Genomic DNA, 16717 nt, shown 5'->3' with positions numbered 1-16717 from the left:
CTCTCTTAACCAGGCTTTTTCCTCTCACCCCCCCTCTCTTCCCCTCTTTCTTCCTGTTTTCATTGCAGTGCCTACATTTCTTAAAACTGAGCAAAGAAAATGAGAGAAGGGCGAAAAAGAAAAAGCAAAAGCACCTATTTATGTTGGTGTCCCATTGCATTTAAAAAATGTGAAAACTTTGCTTCAAGTCTAATTGGTTTTGTATTATCTTTAAAGCTCTCAAAGCTGGCAAAATCCATGATTGTTTTCAGAGAACATAAAGTCCTGTCCACTTTCTCTCTTGTTTTCCGTCAGCCAATCTCCTTCCTCCAGTTTTTGTTTGAGATCCTCTCCAGGGAGACACGAAGTCAAGCTGCAGAATTGCTCCTTAGTATACATGCATTTGCTAGAAAACAAAGGCCTCGTAACATTTAATATTCTTTTTCATTTACTTGCTCTCTCTTAAATCTAGTCAATCTAATTTCCATAAGACAGTCATTTCCCCATGCAAGAAAGAGAAAAAAGCACATTAAGTTTAACTTGGTCATGGCATTTTAACCAGGCTCCATTTTTATCATTGCATTGCTTGTATTTCTCAAAACTGTACAAGAAGAAAGAGAGAAGAGGGGCAAAAAAGAAAATCAACACCTGTTTACAATCCTCATTACAATTAAAAATAGCATGCAAAGAAAACCATGCATCACAAATACAGTGGAAAACCATGCATCACAAATACAATACTATTAAGAAAAGAAAGTGTTTTCTTTATTTACAGTTAGCTTTCTCCCCTCTCTTCCCTCCCCAAAGCATTTTCCAAACATTAATGACATGAAGTAGGGCATATACTTTTGAGTCTACTACAAATCCAACAAAGTCTGAAAAAGTCCAATATTTCCAGAATTTCTTGTTCTGTTGTATTTCGCAAATGTAATTACTGCATTGTAATCCCAGTTACTGGTTTTATTACTGTTCTCCAGCATCTAAATCCTGTCTCTGCTTCATTTCCAATGTACTCTTGATTCTTCTAGTCAAGTCTCATGCTCCCTTCCTTCTCTCCAACACTTTTGTTGAAATGCTGGAGGTTTCACAGGTACAGTCTCTGGTTTTTATTACCAGGGAAACGAGAAGGAGAATCACCTTCAGTTTCACAGCTCACTTTTTGTTGGACAAACTTTTATTTCCTCCTTAGCATGCACTTAATCAAAAAATAATTTTGACCCTCCAGGGAAAAATACTTTAAAGACAGCTGGATACAGCAATTTGGATCTCACACCTGCGTCTCGACATTCTGTGAATAGTGGAATGAATTTTACTTCTCTTTTGACTGTTGTACAATGAGTAATCATTCCCCACGGACACTCTGCTGTCTCCCACATTTAGTATTTTGTCCTTCTGCCACAGTTTTGTCAGAATCAATTCCCGCTGGTAGGATTGGATCTTTACTATTAAAGGTCTAGGTTGCTTTCTTATAGCTAGGTTTGAAGCATACACACGATGTGCCCTTTCAGTGAACAACTCCTGTTGTGGAATACCAGTCCAGTTACTTATTTGTACTTTCATAAAGTTAAGGCAGTCTAGTCTGTTCCTTCTAACTTCTATGGTTTAGCTGAAAATCACAGATGTTCCCTACATACTCTGTCCTCTAATTCTGTTATCGTTAAACCTCTCTTCCTGAGCATTCTCATATTCAGCCAGCCTTTTCTTAATTTCATCCTCTGATTTTTGCAGTTTTATCATGTCATCTGAATATCTCTTTAAAGCTTCTTCCATTTTTTCCAGCCTTTAGTTTGTGTTGATATACTCCATCAGTGTTTTATTTATTTTAACCAGGTCTGTATGCAGTTGTCTTGTATCTTCCTGTAGATTATTGGAAGTCATGTCTGAAAGTTGCATTGCTTTTTGCTGAACAGCTGTGGAACTTTCCCCAGTCAGTGTTTGTTGTAGCTGATTTTTTTCCCCAAGTCTTCTGTAGTTCTTTATTTGTGACATCCAGGCTGTGCACTTACTAGCCAGTTACTGAAATTTACCCATTAACACAAGTCTACTGGCCTTCTCGCCTAAGTTTTTTTCCACACTGGGAGAGCTAGAAGCTAGCTGTTACTCAGTTTGCAGCCATATTGAAAGATGTGATGCTGCATTGTTTTTTTTCCAAACACCTACAGTATAGTTCACTGCACAATTACTATTCCCCAGTTTTCTAATGCGAAAATTATTAATTTCCTAAAAATGAATAACTGTAAAAAAATTGAGCGTCATAGTTCTTTACATACCCACTGGCAACAACATACCCTTACTGGAAAAGACCCTTATCTGGATTTCCAATAATAAAACTGAAACTATCTTTACGGGCGAAGTAAATGTCAGTTGGCTAAACCTCTGCTCTAACTTCTCATCTTCAGATATTGAGCTATTCAGTTTTACTCAGCTTAATCACTTCTCCAGCCAGACCTAATAGGAGCAATGACAGTGACTCCATTTTAGACTGGATTCTGGTCACTGATCCTAATAAAATGTCCTCTGCTGGTACACTCCCAAACACCCTCAGTGATCACCTCCCCACCTTTGTTCACCAAACTGCTTCCTCCTTTCAAAATTAACATCAGTGTAAACAAATAAAGGACCTGACTAATTTTAATCCACTGATCTTCATCAATACACTGAAAAAGATCAAATGGTACATGCTGTAAACAGTCGCTCTAGATGAGGTAGTTGACTACTTCAGCAGAATATTTCTAGATGCACTAAATAACCTTGCGTCCCTTCATCTAAAGAGGATCAAAATGAACCATGGCTGACTAAGGCTACTAAGGAACTTATGCAAGCCAAGGGCAAAATTTAGAAGCAATGACTAACAAATAAAAACTATGCAGGCCTGGTAAAATTTAAACAACTTTGCAACCAGGTAAAAAGACTAGTAAACAAAGACAAAAAAAACATTATCAAAGACTTCAGACCAACCATAAGCAGAACCCCCCCCCCCCCCAAAATAAAAAAAAAATCTGTAATTCCATTATATCACTGCTAAATCTGGGCACAAAAAGCAACCTATGTCTGCATTCTGATAGCCACACTTTATAATACTCACTTCAGCACTGTAGCACACATCACTGCTAGTTTTCCCCAAGCACACTGCAGCGCAAGCTTTACAACACCATCAAAACTATCATCTTGCTCCCCTTCCACTACACTCTCCCATTACTCTCACAAGACCACTATCCACTCTACACCCATTTTCGCTCTTAATTGCATTCTAGCCATTAGATTAAAAAGACTACTTCTCAATGTCAAACCTTGCTGTAACACTTCTGACACCCTACCCACTGAACATCTAAGACTAGCAGCTGATGCTATTGCCTACCCTGGAAGCATACTTTTTAATAGATCCATCCAAGAATCCTACTTAACCTAAGTTCTGGAAAAAAGCATTCATAAAGGTGGCAACAAATTTTTTGTAATGCGTATGTGTGTGTGTATGTATGTATACATGTAAGTGTGTTCCCTCCCTGGAACAGACTTTCGTCAGTTGTGTGTGTGTGTGTGTGTGTGTGTGTGTGTGTGTGTGTGTGTGTGTGTGTGTGTATGTATGTATATATATCTGTATACATAAACACACACACACACACACACACACACACACACACACACACACACACACACATCTGTTCCAGGGAAGGGGATATTTGATTAGTTACCCATCACAGACAAGCCTAGAACTTCTGCTCTCTAGTAGAAAATTGGGCCTCCTCCTGCTCTCTTGTAGATTGCAGCCCCCTCTGCTACCATCTTTAAAATGTGACTAGAAAATTTGCAGAGGAATATTTTATAACCTGGTAGAGGTCTTATCCCCTGCCCTCACAACACACCGTATTGGGTTTTTTCCCTCCACTTAGGAGGAGTAGATTTTTTACAGTACTTTCAAATGACTCCCTAGGTAGCTGTGGAGCCTTCTGTAGTGTTATTCACCAGGTAGTTGAGATTTCTGGAGGGATAATTCAGTTATCTATTTGGTTTTCATTTTAAAAATTTCTTCAGTTTTTATTTTCACAAAGATGAGTTTTTTGTGGAAAATTGAATTGTTTAGATGTATCAAAATTTCTTAATTTATGTAAAACTCATTCTGGAAAAAAAAATTCAAAAATTTTTTTCCAGTCAGAACTTTCCTCGAGGAATGACTTTGCATCAAATTCTGTCACCGATCCAAGATTTAATATCTTAACTCAGTACAGGCTAGTGACACCTCCAGGCATTTCAGCAGCTACCTCCTACTGACACCTCTAGGCATCACATATTAATATTTCATATTTGCATTAATAATTCCAAAATCATGCTACACACAAGGAATTAGATTTCATGTTAAAGCTAATATGATACACTGATGTTTGACTGATGTCTAGTACAAGTAGAGAGAGATTTAATATTGGTTGTACTGTTTATTTGAATTGTAATTTTTATATTTCTCTAAATATTTCAGCTATCAAGTGACTGTCAAAAGTGCTTAGCCTCATGTGAAGAAAATCTTTCCTGCAGTGTCTGTGTTGCTTGAATGGTTACTGAGGTATTGTAATTGGTTTATTCAACATTACAAAATTAATATTTATTGTGTTTATGGTAGCTTATAAATCCAAGTCTTAGAATTCAGTGAATGGAACCTTGTGCTTGAAGGTTTGCTTGCTTTGGGAGTTGATTAATACCATATTAAGTGTAAAGAATACCCATCAAAATATATTCACTTATTTAGATACTGTATTAACATAACATGAATGTGCTCATTTGTTTGTTGTTAACCAGGTGAGGTGTGCTGGTACAAGACCTTTTTCAGCTACTACCCAGGCCATTAGGCAGTACAAAAGACAAAACATTAGGAAACAAGGATCCACAGCTCTAAACAATTGACAGTGATACAAACAATAGTGGCATTGAATTGATATTAAAAGCACATGCAGTTATACATAAAGCAATGTAACTAAATTAAATAAAATGAAAGAATATATATATAGTTATGAAAGGTACATATAAACATCCAGTTTGAATTTTGCAGATTGTAATAGAGGTGTCCAGTGTATGGAGTTGTACTGAAGCAAATAGGTGGGCTTAACAGTAGGAATGCAAGTGCAGCATTGTCTTGAAGTCCTTAGTTAGTCTAGAAATGAATAAAGTAAGACATCTATAGATATTTACAAAAAAAAAAAAAAAAAAAAAAAACAGTAGAAATCCATATATATGAGGTAATGCAGGTTTTGTGGTAAGAAGCTAGTATAGGAACAATTGGTCAGAGTTAGCCAGAATCACAAAATTAGTTACATTTATATTCTTTAGTTAAGTTATCTTTTAGATGTCTTTTGAAGTGGGCGAAATTGTCCAAAGCAGTCATTTCTATTAGTAACCTCTTCTGTGAGTTGGGGCAAGCTTATGGAAGGATCTTTCTCGTAAGGCAAGTGATAACTGAAATAGACTCTACCCCCTAAACAGTAGGATGAGTCCTGTAGTAAATGTTTGTTAGTACTGGGCAATATCTGTCACTGAGTAGCTTGAAGGCAGGGGTGCTGAGTATGTAGTCCCTGCAGAGATTGGGAACAATATTTCTTCTTTTACTGTAGATGTAGAGTTATGTTCATTTGAGTAAAATAAATCTGCAAAAAATTATCTCATGTTGTCCTTTTCACTCTTCCTCACTGATGGTCCCGGTTCTAAACCTCTGATCTGACTCAGCAGCTTTTCTAAGATGTTGGATCCCAATCTCTAGCATCTCCCTCTTCCCACAATGCATTCCAGCATCCCTAACTCCTTGGATCTCATTTGCTGCTATGGTGATATGGAGGATTTTGAATCTCAAGCTGTGAGAACATTTCTTCAAATGTGTCTGGATTTAGCAAATTTTTCTTTCTTAGGTCTTGTGATCTGTTCTCCTTTCCTCCCTCTGTGGCCGCTTGTGGTCAGTGGACCTTTGTTCTTGTTTCTGTTTTCTTGTCCTTCAGAAATTCATGCCATGCTAACCTATTGTTCTGTTGGCTGTATTGGTAGGCTTTCTCACTATACGAGGTTGCGAGATTTGTTACGGACCTGCATCTCATCTGTTCCTCAAAGTTTTGTTCTTTTGCGACAATTGGTGAGGATTGAATTCGGTATATAATGCATTTAAGTTTCAGACTTCATATCTTTCAGAATATGAATGGTAATAATATTACAGAGAATACTTGGAGTGCCAAATATAAGAGGCTTCTACAACCCCCTTTTTCATTCTACTTCCCATATCAACTAAGAGGTTTCCCCAATGTTTATCCAGTCAGAAAGAGTTTGCTGTTTAATGGACTCTGGAACTGCTACACAAAAAAAAAAAAAAAAAAAAACAGAGAGAGAGAAGAATACGGGGATCCTGGGATCAATCCTAAATCTAACTAATTTCAAGTTCTGAATGCTTTACAGTCAAGTCCCTCATGCTTCTGCCACGTAAGATCAAATGTACTCCAGGCGGTATATACCACATTAAAGTAAATAGGAGTTTTGGGAGTCCTCTACTTTTTCAGCTGGGACACAGTCTCTCCCATTCAGGTTAACAACCTTTACTTTCATCCCAACCCCCAAGGTGTTTACCTGATACTAGGTGGTCATGGCATCTCACATGAGACCAGTAAGAGTCCAGCTGTTTTCCATACACGAATAGTTGGCTTCTTGATACTCCAACCAGATATCCACTTCTACAAATCGGGTTTTGATGTTTTTTTCATATACCTTCCAAATGTCTAGCCATTACAGAGATGCGGTTGAGTACTATGATTCATGTTTGTCCTCACCTTGATAAACTAGACATAGGATCTCCTGTTTCCTTGTATGTTATTTTCAGCAAAACTGCCGCTGCTAACCATTCTTTTTCTTCCCGTTTGCTCAGTATTTTTGGATGCTCCTCAACTATGATGGGAGTGCATGTTAAGTGAAAGATGATGAAAGATGCCCCCCCCCCCTCGGAGAACAAACATTTCTCATCCAAACACGAGCAGCTTCTCTATGCTTCTAAGCTTTCAGGAAGACCTCCTGTATGCTTACCCCTTCCCCACTATTAATCTTTCTGCATAAAGCCAGCAGTCTGAAGATCTCTGCTATCTCATTGCCCACTTCTGGCATCAAGTAGGGCTCTTCACTCACTCCGACCCCCCCCCCCCTTTGGTTTCATCTGAAACCACCTCCAGGGATTCAGGAACTTAATCTGAATCTCATGTCTCCGCCAGTGAAGATCAAGTATCTTTTTTCCGTACCTTCTGGCTAACCATTTTTCTCCAATTCCAGTCTTAGTACTATGGTCCAGCCTAGCTTCCCCTGTTTGTGAAGTTTTTTCTTGGAGTTGGAGAAGAATTCTTCCAAAAAAAAAAAAAAAAAGCTTACAGAAGCAAATGGAAACATTACCCATATGAATTCAAATCAGAACATTGGCCCTTTATCATCTACTATTTCTACCATCCTCCTCTTTCTTGCCAACCTTTTTAAAGAGAGGGCGAGTTTTCACTATTATTCAACTTCCATTAGGAATTATATCTATTTCTGTACTCTCTAGACAAATTCCTTTCCTTGACAGCTTCCAGATTACCTGTAGCTTTCCTGATAGGAATCTTGCTGCTTAGACCTCCCATGAAAAACTCAGAGTCCTGAGGAACTTCTATATCATCCTGTCCAAATCGGCCTCTGTCAAGCTCCTAGACTACTTAGATGAAGCTGAGGAAGCTGGTATGGAATATTTAGAAGGTGTCTGTAGGATTTTAGAAGTAGTAGGCAGGGAAACTGTTTTCAATGTATGTTCCGGAGTACAGTTCCTAGCAGCTGGATCCGATACTCGAGGATCCTACATAGAGGGTACTGGCAGTCGTAAAGTCCTTATGACTATGGTTCCTGTTAGAGACTGACACATAAACCTTTGAACCAGCAAGCAATTGTCATATGAAGTTCTTTCATAGAGAACCTTTTTCTGGGTAGCAGTTACATTGGCAAAAGAGTAAGCTGCGGTGATGCAGCGGTAGCGTTGTCACCTCACAGCAAGAGGTTCTCCCGCTCGATACTTGGCTGGAGAGCCTTCTGTGTGGAGTCTGCATGTTCTCCCTGCGGTCGAGTGGCGTTCGAAAGACGTGCGTGAATGGGCGTGCCTTTGTTGAAGGTTGGGTGTCGGGCTGGCACCTCGGCACCATAAAAAAATTTGCTGCCAACTGGTGGACTGGAGTTCCGCTGTGGTGACCCCTAACCAGGAAAAGCCGAAAGAACAGTTACATTGGCAAAAGAATTTCGGTACTTACGTATTATCGCAACCAGATTGCAAATCTCTCACAACCAAGCTCCAAATCGGTCATAATTGTTGAAATTAGGGACAGACTAGTCATTCTTGTTAATGTCATGAATTTTGACCGATTACTAGCCTGGATGTGATATTACACTGTTCTGTTATTCGTAGTTGAGACGAGCATCATGTGTAGCATGTGAACAAAATGTACTGTGCTGTGATACTGGCTGGAGTAGAAACAGAAATACAGGTTGTGAGCTTTCTGTTCAGATCCTTCACATAGCCAGTTGGCCACTGGTAGTGTTAACCTCTCCTATGTCCGTTAAGTGACTTGATAGGCATACTCTTAAAAACATCACTTTATTACACATTGATTTTGACCCCTTTCTTTATGATTTCGGAACCTTCAATCTGTAAAACATTTCTGGGGAAGGGACTAGACCCAGAATGGCAGCACTTGCAAGGAGTAAGTTTCTTTGGTCCCGGTGTCTGTATTTTCTGGATCCACTTTTCGGTAACAGGGAAAGAAACACAGTTGTGATAATTTCATGACTCCATATTTTTCACAGTTTTTACGTATACTCAGGTTAGTTTGTCATTGAACTTTGGAGTAATTACTCCATTTTACATTGTTTTGCTGTGTTCTGTTTGCACAGTAGGGTCCATGGAAGTTAACAAACTTTGTCGCTGAACGATGTGAAGGTGGACGAGAAATTTGGGGCTTGCTTCTGCTCCTGGGTTATCACCCAATGTCAAAGATAGTTGGCTGGTAGCCTTCCCAATCCCTGCAACACCACAAAGACTCGTTGGGCCATACCCTCAAAAATTGAGACATTTGTTTTCTTGTTCCGATAAAAAGCAAGTACCAGAATTTCATAGCTTTAGGCCTTGTTTGCCAAACCTCTTTGCATTATTCCCCATAAAGATAGTGTTCCTCTGGACTAATCCTTCTTTTATAACCAAAGTAGCCACATCATTGAACATTAATCATACATACAGTAGTCAGTCGAAGTCCCCAATTTTCTTTTTGTGGCTGACACATGATGTACCTGCTTGTTGTTCATGTACAGTTTGTGTTGTTCGGACACATGAAGAATAAGAATAAACATAAGTCTGACCAGCGGTTTATTTCCTTTCCCCTTCTAACTGCTTAGATTACTGACTGTATTTTCATCGTTTTATTCTCAAAATTGTATGGAATTGCTTCATTATCCTACAGCCATTCTACAAGATTTATTCCTACCGCATCCACATTTCTCCCAAATCTTCTGCCAGTGGTATTTGTGTTGCAGTCACTTGGTCTAAGATTCGTATACATACCTTTGTGACACATTACAAGTTGGACATTGTCTCCTGAAACAGAACTTTATTTTGTTCAACAGTGATGTCCTTCAAGAATGCAACTGCAGTCATAACGTATGGGTTGTCCTGCCTCAGGCAGCCCTCGGTCGGCCGGATTCCAAAGTCTGGGTCCGACGTCGGCTGATGTCGCATTTCTCTGCGGCGTCAGAGTGGCTGGAGTATGTAAGCATCAGCCGAAGCCATCTTCCCCAGTCTTTCTTGCTGCGCTGTGCCCGAAGCAGAAGCAGTTCGCAAGTGCCGGTCGGTCAGCTCCTGTATTCTTCGAAACTGAAGACATCAAAAAAGCTAAGTACCCCGTTGGGGACCTTTTCTTGCAGCCGATGTCAGAATTAACTGAAAAAGTAAATAATTGTTTGTCTTGTGGTAAACAAATACCTCATAAGGATTTCCATTCTTACTGCCTCCCTTGCCTTGGCCCAGACCACGACGTCTCGGCCTATGCCGCCTGTACTCGCTTCAATAAGCGCACTCTCAGGCGCCGGGTGGAGTTCGCTGAAGACTTTTTTGGCGAAAAGTTTGCTTACATTATGCCGTCGGAACAACCGGCTACACATATTTCTAAAAAACGGAAAGACCGGGACCGACCTCCTCGGCCTGCGACTTCCTCCGACTCAACGCCAAAACTTACTACGAGTGTCCCGGTTCCCTCTGAGGCGGTTATTCCACCGCTTGGAACCGAAGACACTGCACTACCGATACCTCCGACACCGGAGCCCACACCGACGCCAATTATTGATTTTCCTCTGGATACTGTAACCGAGGAAATGCCCGAGACCATTGCTGTGGATAAGGTTACCCCTGCACGTGGGGCTGCCAGGCCTCCCATGTCTGTCTATCAAGGCCTACACACGTGCCAAGGCAGCAAGCCAGGCCAAGCCTGCAAGCCAGGCCAAGCATCACTCTGCTAAAACCTTGCCTCAGCCTAACCCTGAAGCCCAAATCATGTCCTTGGCCGCAGATCTAATTTCTATGATCAGAGGCTCCCAGGCCCATCCTGAGAGAGGATCCCAGCCTCCTCCTGATAAGAGGCCCAGGGTTGAACCACCTGACCCCCTTTCTTCAGATGAAGATTCTGGGGACTCTGTGCTTTCTGAATCCCAGGAACCCCCTTTTCAGACTTTCGAGGATTCGGATGCAGAGGACTCCATTCCTTCGGCCTCTCCTCCTGAGGATATTTCTTTTGGGGAAGTTCTGCATTCCATGAGGGAGCATTTCCAGTGGCAAGGTCAGGAATTTTCTGATTCTAGGAAGCGCCTTCGAACTTTCCTTAAAAAGCCACAACACAGACCCTTAGCTATTCCTCCTGTGCTTGATGTGTTGGACGACCTTTACTCTGACTCCAGTGCTACCCCTGATTCTCTGCCCCCGGCTCCTGTCAAGCCTGACAGATCCTATAGGGTCCCTGAAACCCGTTCTCATTTCTTTAGGGCCCATGCTGTAGACTTAGAAACTATTTCCCAGGGGCCTAAGGGGGTTTCTGCTACCACTTCCAAAAATCCTTTGCCTTCCGACAGAGAGGCAAGGTCCTTAGAGAGATGGGGGAAGAAGGTTTACACCTCTACTACCTTAACTATGAGAGCTCTCAATTGTCTGTTTCATATGTTTCAATATTAGGATTCCCTGTTGGATGATTTACAAAAAAAATTAGCCTCTCCTGACCCTTTAGATAGGAAGTCTTTGCAGGAGGCTGTCCATAACTCGCAGCAGGTTAGTAATAATTTTCTGCAGTGTGGATATGATGCATTGGAAGCTTCATGTAGGGCAGCTATGACAGGAGCGGTCATTCGTAGACATGCATGGTTAAAAGAGCAACCCTTACCGGATCATGTTAAGGCAAAGCTACTGGATGCTCCCTTGGAAAAGAACAAACTTTTTGGTGATAATGCTAAAGATGTGTTAAAGACCATTGAAGAAAAAGCCAAGTCAGTTCAGACAGTCAAAGATTTTCTCCAGGTTCAGCCCCCCAGGTTCAGCAGGAACTGGCCTTCTAAAAAATGGTCATTCCCAAATACTGAAAAATTTCAAAGGGGCAAGAACAGGCGTGCCCGTGGCAGAGGGCAATATAGAGGATCCTACAGGGGACGCCAATGGCAACCAACAAACCAAAGAGGTGACACAGGGGTTTCCCCTGTCACTCAGGGACAATCTCAATGACTTGACTCTAACTTCTCCGACCAAGGAGCAAAATCAAGCCCCTTTGGGAGGAAAGTTATCTCTGTTCTCAGAAAATTGGCACAAACTGATAAAAGACAAATGGATATTGGACATTATAGATCATGGTTACAGGTTCTATTTTCATACCTTACCAAGAAAACAAGGCATGCCAAATCTTCCACAAAATCAAAAGGCAGAGGCTATCAAGCAAATTTCTCTGCTGGCTCAGATCAAAACAATAGAAAAAGTTCCTCAACAAGAACAAGGTCAGGGGTTTTACTCAAGACTGTTCCTTGTTCCAAGAAAACAAAATCAATGGAGACCGATACTGGACTTGTCCGCTTTAAACACTTTTCTCATAGTACCAAAGTTCAAAATGCTGACGTTACAGCAGCTCCTTCCCATGCTGGGCAAGGGATCTTGGCTGATTACTCTGGACCTCAAGGAGGCATACCTGCATGTCCCTATCACACAGCTGCAGAAGATACCTCAGATTTCTTGCAGGGCCAGAGCATTATCAATTCTCAGCATTGCCTTTTGGCTTATCTACTGCACCCAGAGTATTCACGAAATGCCTGTCATCAGTAATTGCTCATTGCAGACTCCAGGGGATTCAAATCTACCCCTACCTGGACGATTGCCTCATACAAGCGGACAACGAACTAACCTTGACAAAAAACTTGAATTATGTCATACACTTGCTACAGGCTTTGGGATACACAGTCAACTTTCAAAAGTCAAGACTCCTACCATCCCAGCAAATAACTTTTTTAGGAGCCAAACTAGACACAGCCTCTCAAATGGCCTACTTGACAGAAGACAAGCAAGAGCAGTTAACTCATTACTTCAAGAGTTTAGCAAACCTCTCCCAGATGACTGCAAGGAGATTCCTACAGGCCCTGGGGTTCATGGCATCTTGCATTCTCCTGGTCCCACTAGCAAGACTACACATGAGAAAACTTCAATGGTATCTAAAGAGCTTATGGTCTCAGCACAACAACAACCTAGAAGCAATTATCCCATTCATTCCATGTCTTCAAAAGGAATTTCTATGGTGGGCCTCAGCAAGTCAGTCAAATACAGGCATGCCGTTCAAAAAACCTCAGACAACACAGACCATTACCACAGACGCCTCAGACCATGGATGGGGGGCGCACATGGACGGCAGATGTATTCAAGGGCAATGGAACCCAAAGGAAGAACATCTGCATATCAACCAAAAAGAAATGCTGGCAGTAATGCATGCCATCGAGGCCTTTGGACATCAACTTCATCAAGGCCACCTTCTAATAAGGACAGACAGCACCACTGTGATGTGGTACATAAACAAGCAGGGAGGTACTCACTCTTACCCCCTTTGCAGGCTAACAATGAATCTTTGGGAAAAATCACTGAGTCTGAACATACAGCTACAGTCCCAATTTGTTCCAGGCAGAGACAATGTTCTGGCGGACAGTCTAAGCAGGAATTTCCTAGACCCACACGAATGGAGGTTACATCCAGACATCTTTGCACAACTAACCTCGGCATGGGGCAGGCCAGACGTAGACCTATTTGCCTCCCAACTCAATCATCAGCTACAAAAGTTCTGCTCAAGGACAAATCATCCACAAGCATGGAAGATAGATGCTCTCTCATTCAGCTGGAGCTCCCTAGTCATCTATGCATTTCCACCTCTGCCACTGATGACCACAGTGTTACTAAAGATCAAAGCAGAGCAGCCAAAGGGAATCCTAATAGCTCCAACTGGCCGAGACAACACTGGTACCCACTACTACGGAGCATATGTCACAACAAACCGTGGGCCCTTCCCAAATGGCCTCAACTGTTGACTCAACACAACTTCAGGACAGCTCATCCCAACCTCCAGACTCTACAGCTAACAGCTTGGAAGATCACATAAATAACCTCAATTTATCTCTCTCCAAGGAAGTTCAACGGATACTAACAGAAGCCCGCAGACCATCCACCAGAAGGGCTTACTCAGCCAAATGGAAGCGCTTCAGCATTTGGAATACCAACAAGGGTCAAGATGCATCAGTACTGAGCATTCCACTCATTCTGGAGTACTTGGCAGAATTGCTAAATAAGGGACTTTCATACTCTTCCATAAAATACATGCTTCAGCTATCTCAGCTAGATACAACACTGACCCACCTGTGTTCTCACATTCTTTGCTAAGGCAATTTCTTAGAGGGATCAAGAATATAAAACCTCCAAGAAAGGCACCAGTACCAGCTTGGGATCTCAATTTTGTGTTAGAAAAATTGACTCTACCTCCATTCGAGCCAGCAGCTTCAGCGGATTTACAATTTCTGTCCTGGAAGACAGCTTTCCTGCTGGCCATTACCTCAGCTAGAAGGGTTTCAGAATTACAGGCACTAATGGCAATACCACCCTTCATAATCTTCCACCGAGACAGGGTCTCCTTACGAACTAATCCTTCCTTTCTGCCAAAAGTGGTATCTAGGGTCTCTCTAAATCAGGCAATTCACCTGCCTACTTTCTTCCCCAATCCTGAAAACAAAGGGGAAAGACTGTTGCATACCTTGGACATACATAGACAACTTCGCTACTATCTAGACAGAACCAAGATCAGTAGGAAGTCCGACCAGCTATTTGTAGCTTACGCTCCTGGAGTACAGGGAAAAGCAATTTCCAAACAGACAATTTCAAAATGGATTGGACAATTGCATCAGATATTGTTATTCCTTCCATGGAAAGAGTGTGCCAGCCAATATCAGACCACACTCTACCAGAGCTACAGCCACCTCCACAGCCTTCTTAAGAGGGGTGCCTACAAAGGATATTCTAGAAGCTGCTACATGGAGCTCCGTGCATACATTTTCCAAACACTACAACCTCCCTTTATTTTCCAGATCCAGAGCAGGCTTTGCTTCGGCAGTCCTGCAGGGATTGCTAGCTACACCATCCTTTTCCTAGAGCATACCACCTCCCCCAGCTAAGCTATGGTATTCAACCCATATGTTATGACTGCAGTTGCATTCTTGAAGGACATAGTACAGTTTTGTACCTACCATAAATGTAGATGTCTGATAGATATGCAACTGCAGTCGGGTTTTCCCTCCCTCCTTCCCCTCTATGCCTTGGGTCCACTCCTCTCCCTGTTATTCTTAGCTGGGGATATCTGTTATGGTGTATCTGTTTATTGCTTACTTATTTGTCTGGAAACCTATTTTTGTTTTACAAATTTGATTTTAGCCTTCCTTGGAGGGCACCTGGCATCTGGGGCAAGAAACACTGAAGAAGATGGCGTCGGCTGATGCTTATATACTCCAGCCGCTCTGACGGAGAGAAATGCGACATCAGCCGACGTCGGACCCAGACTTTGGAATCCGGCCGACCGAGGGCTGCCTGAGGCAGGACAACCCATATGTTATGACTGCAGTTGCATATCTATTGGACATCTACATTTATGGTAGGTACAAAACTGTACTTTCTGGCATATCCTTCTTTGAGAGCCTCCCAAGAGTTATGTTGCTGGAGATTCTGACCTATCAGTCAGGAAGAATGAAAAGGGCAGCATCAGATTATGAAGTTAATGTACTCACCATAATGTTCTATCTGTGTTGTCCATTTTCATTCTTCCTCATCTTCCCTCCCAGCTATCCCCCGGCCGTATTCTGAGAAGGATATTGGATGATATAGGAATTTTCACGTTTCCAGTTTGAACCTTAATATTTTATCTGTTCTGTCTTAGATTATAGATTAGTACTAAGCTAACTGCCCTTGCGAGCCATTTTAAGCTTAGCCAATTATCACTTGCGAGACTCAAACCCTGCACCTTGTGTTTGTAAGGCAAACACCTTAACCATTAGGCCACCATCCCAACCCCCAGTAGGCAGCAAACTCAATCTAAGGAGTTAGGGATGCTGTTGTGCATTATGGGAAGAGAGAGGAGCTCGAGAGTGGGATCCAAAGTCTAGGAAAAACAGCCAAGTTGGATCCAAGGTTCAGATCCGGGAACCATCAGTGAGAAAGAATGAAAATGGACAACGCAGATACAACAGTATGGTGAGTATATAACTTCTTATTTTCTGTAGAAGTTTGAAGTGAGCAAGTGTTATGTCCTTAAAACAGTGCAGTAATTGGCATTTAAGTCTTGGGATAAGCACTTTGATAGTTTATTATTTCTGTATGTTTGTGGAAGGAAAGGATGTTGCCTAAAAAGAAATCAAAATAAGGTGATGGGAAGTGGAGTGCTGCATGGGTCTGAGATAGAAGGTGCTGTGATATTAGTCTCAAATATCGTGACAGTACAGTTTGTGTTGATTGTAAGCTTAGTTTCAACTTGGTATCTCATAATCATTTTTGTAGCAAAGAGATTGTTGAGGTAATTTGTGTTAAACAGTAAAGGTGTATTATTGACTGATGTTTTGTTAAGATGTGAAATACTCAAATGGATGGTGTTAATGTAAAGAGAAGAGAGAATAGATGTTTGAACAAAAAGAACCTTTAGGACACCTTTGGTAAGAGATCCTTTTACAACTGTAGATGAAGTGTAGCAACTCTTAAAACCATGAAATTATTTCTGAGGAAAACTGTATTCTAAGCTTAAACAGTAGACAGTTGATTTTTTTACTGGGATAGTGCACTGATCTCCGTGGATTTGCAGGCAGAGCCCAGATGAATAGGATCACATAAGTGAACAAAACAAATTTACAGATACAAGAATGTGCTAAAAATATACATATTTACTGATGTAAAAATATGCTACAGCATTTAATTCAAGAAGCAGTTTACAATGTAAAAACATGGACAGAAAATGGAATTATGCTTGGCAGAACTTTTTGGATAAGGTATACTGTTTGAAAAGCTTGTTTTAAATCTTGAAAAATTACACTAGTCCTCATACCCTTTTTAATAATGCTAAACAATGAGTTCTTATAGACACTAGATTGATACAGTATTCTTTAAGAAGTGTTGTTTTTTAATGTGATC

At 41.3% G+C, this 16717-nt stretch overlaps 1 protein-coding gene across 9 annotated transcripts in view; it reads left to right on the top strand.

Annotated features, from left to right (window-relative positions):
• The window catches only part of LIN54 (lin-54 DREAM MuvB core complex component), a 1508411-nt gene that overhangs the window by 392342 nt on the left and 1099352 nt on the right, over positions 1–16717 (top strand). The window contains exon 3 of one of the 9 annotated variants that reach the window (XM_044061346.1): positions 4451–4534. The exons of the other annotated variants lie outside the window; for them this stretch is intronic. The gene's annotated coding sequence lies outside the window, so the exon portion shown is untranslated. The remainder of the gene's footprint in view (positions 1–4450; positions 4535–16717) is intronic. 9 annotated transcript variants of the gene reach the window in all.

The sequence above is a fragment of the Protopterus annectens genome, chromosome 2.part0, assembly GCF_019279795.1.
Source record: "Protopterus annectens isolate FY-2018-M chromosome 2.part0, PAN1.0, whole genome shotgun sequence".
In the NCBI taxonomy this organism is placed as follows: domain Eukaryota; kingdom Metazoa; phylum Chordata; order Ceratodontiformes; family Protopteridae; genus Protopterus; species Protopterus annectens.
The sequence above is the reverse complement of the archived record's forward strand: the minus strand, read 5'-3'. Positions and strand labels throughout refer to the sequence as shown.